Source organism: Octopus bimaculoides, chromosome 6, assembly GCF_001194135.2.
Source record: "Octopus bimaculoides isolate UCB-OBI-ISO-001 chromosome 6, ASM119413v2, whole genome shotgun sequence".
Taxonomy (NCBI): Eukaryota; Metazoa; Mollusca; class Cephalopoda; order Octopoda; family Octopodidae; genus Octopus; species Octopus bimaculoides.
The window spans coordinates 96,806,797-96,810,013 of record NC_068986.1 but is presented as its reverse complement, the minus strand read 5'-3'; the positions used below and the strand labels follow the sequence as shown (position 1 = coordinate 96,810,013).

Genomic DNA, 3,217 nt, shown 5'->3' with positions numbered 1-3,217 from the left:
AGTTTTGAATTCGCTGTTTACTACCGTAAATGGCCCAGTGGTTAGGGCAGCGGACTCGCGGTTTCGATTCCCAGACCCGGCGTTGTGAGTGTTTATTGAGCGAAAACACCTAAAGTTCCACGAGGCTCCAGCAGGGGATGGTGGCGAACCCTGCTGTACTCTTTCACCACAACTTTCTCTTACTTCCTGTTTCTGTTGTGCCTGTAATTCAAAGGGTCAGCCTTGTCACACTGTGTCACGCTGAATATCCCCGAGAACTACGTTAAGGTTACACGTTGCACGTTAATTTTACGAGCAGGCTGTTCCGTTGATCGGATCAACTGGAACCCTCGACGGAGTGCCAACAACAACCGTAGAACATGACTAGTTTTTTCGGGTTTTACTGTTCACATGTATCATGCCTCAAAGTTACATTTAGGTTTTGCTCTTGTCATCTTCCTTAATAGGGTTATATACACAACTAGGAAGCTTCTGCGTGGTCGCTCGAGCTGGTAGAAAAGCCCACCGAATATTCTTTTACTTGTTTCACTCATTTGACTACTGTCATGCTGGAGCACCTCGTGAAGGGTTTTAGTTGGACAAATCGACCCCAGTACTTTTTTTAAAGCCTGGTTCTTATTCTATCGGTTACTTTTGCCGAACCGCTAAGTTATGGAGACGTAAACATACCAGCATCGGTTGTCAAGCGGTGGTGAGACACACTCACACACATACGACGGGCTTTTTTTAGTTTCCGTCTAGCAAATCTACTCAAGGCTTTGGTCGGCCCGAGGTTATAGAAGACACTTGCCCAAGGTGTCATGCAGTGGGGCTGAACCCAAACCCATTTGGTTGGGAAGCAAGCTTCTTACTACACAGCCACACCCGCATCTACCCTACTATCTTAAAAACAAAAAAAGAGAGACAGGATAGTCATAGCTAGAATGCCTTTTATGTCTACTTATTCAAGGTTTGCCTGAAACAAACGCGCGCACACACGGATACACACTTTCGAAAATTTATTTTCAAGTTTGAAATCATGCACCGTAATTTTACTCTTTTACTTGTTTCAGTCATTTGACTGTGGCCATGCTGGAGCACCGCCTTTAGTCGAGCAAATCGACCCCAGGACTTATTCTTTGGATGCCTAGTACTTATTCTATCAGTCTCTTTTGCCAAACCGCTAAGTTACGGGGACGAAAACACACCAGCATCGGTTGTCAAGCGATGTTGGGGGGACAAACACAGACACACACATACATATATACGACGGGCTTCTTTCAGCTTCCGTCTACCAAATCCACTCACAAGGCTTTGGTCAGCCCGAGGCTATAGTAGTAGACACTTGCCCAATGTGCCACGCAGTGGGAATGAACCCGGAACCATGTGGTTGGTAAGCAAGCTACTTATCACACAGCCACTCCTGCGCCTTTGATAAATTTTTCCTGTAAACTGTTGCGTATGTTCTCAGTTGGGAGCTGGTTTGACGTTTTACGATCCCACTACATGATACTTTGGGCAAGTGCCTTATGAGTGAAATTTAAATGGAGTCTCTCCTGTTCTTGGGTCATAAACTTCATCAGTCATCTGTTTTAACATAACTACTTGGCCCTTCCTGTTTAAACTCAATTACCTGGTCCATGGCTATCTTTAGCAGAGTTCTAACCTATTACAAGCATTTGAGCCAAATCTTCAGATAACTTCTTTCTCCCAGTCATGAAGGTCCTGAAAATCACGGTCCTTCCTTCCTTTATTTTTTTAATCTGATAATTATAAAAAATAAAAATAAAATAATTGGTTGAGGGAAGTAAAGCATTTTATGCTGGCAAATAAGCAAAGATTGACAATTGCCAGATCTGAAATGATCAGTGACAAAAAAAAATATTTACTAAAAGGCTACAATGCTGAATGAATGTTGCATTAATCAGAACTTCAGTTGATATATTTCTATTTACCACTTCTGTAAGTGCTTCTTGATAAAAACGTTATGGGTTTAACCCTTTAGTATTTTTAATCGACCATATTTGGCCTAAATATTCTATCTGTTTTTATGTTCAAACTAGTCACAGCTATCATCTCACGAATATCCCAGTGTCATTCTAAAAATTAAACAATCATCATTGGAATTGCAAAGCTATGAAATAATGCACAATTAATTTAAAACAATGTGAATGAATAAACATTACATTTGATAGAATTATCTAAATGCTAAAAGGTTAAATCTATTATTTCTTTGTGAAGAGAAGCATGGATGTTATCATTCAAATCAAACCATACAGAAACTTCTATTATAATTGCATTCACATAAGAGTGCACTCTATATATCTTGTTAAGTGTAGGGTTGTGACTACTCTTTAGACTGTCACAGACATAACAATCTCTCCAGTGCTGGTGCCACAAATAAGATGCACCAGTCACACTCTGTAAGGTGGTTATTGCTTGAAAGGTCATTCAGCTGTAGAAACCAAGCTCAAAATAAAACTTATGAGTGAAATGTGGTCCTTGGGTCTATCTGAGAAAGCAGAAATGACCTCTTCAGTAAAGAAAGCAGATGTAAAATGACAATGATGATTTATCAGACTATGAAATTGACTTCAATCCTCAACCGATACTATATTTTATAGCCCTAGGAAGCATATAATATAATATAAAGGGCTATAGCTAGATACTGCATGGTGATTAGTCTAGCAAATGATGTCAGTGCACCAATAAACATAAAAGCTGTTGTATGCAGACTTGTAATGTCAGATTAATAAAGTTCTGATCTGTATGCAGTTTGATTTGACCTGAAGTATTGTTTTTCTTTAGCTTTTATTGAAGATTGGCGAGCTAACAAGTGGTGTCCTTAAGATAATTCCTCAAAGAGAAGGATAAAAGGCTAAGTTGACTGTAAGATCCCCTAGATACTTTTCAGTTTCCATTTTGAAGCTAATACCTCTGAATGAGTGTGTGTGTTACTGTAAATATTTAGTGGATTCCTCAGTATAAACTTCTGCTAGCTTTATAATGACTGCTCTAGTGCATTTTTCAAGACAAATGTTAGGACTGTTAAAACAGTTATTCCTAGTGGCCATAAAGCAATAAAATGCATTTATATTTACATATCTTTTTTTATACTATACATACAGGAATATACTACTTGACAATATAAAAGTATTATAGCTCAAATTTTCTCTTAGAATATGCCTTTTCTGACTTGTGGACTACTGACCGAATACACACACATATATATGCATGT

At 38.8% G+C, this 3,217-nt stretch overlaps 1 protein-coding gene across 9 annotated transcripts in view; it reads left to right on the top strand.

Annotated features, from left to right (window-relative positions):
• LOC106879970 (zinc finger protein 708) overlaps window positions 1-3,217 on the top strand; it is a 45,794-nt gene that overhangs the window by 40,791 nt on the left and 1,786 nt on the right. The gene's annotated exons all lie outside the window — the stretch shown is intronic.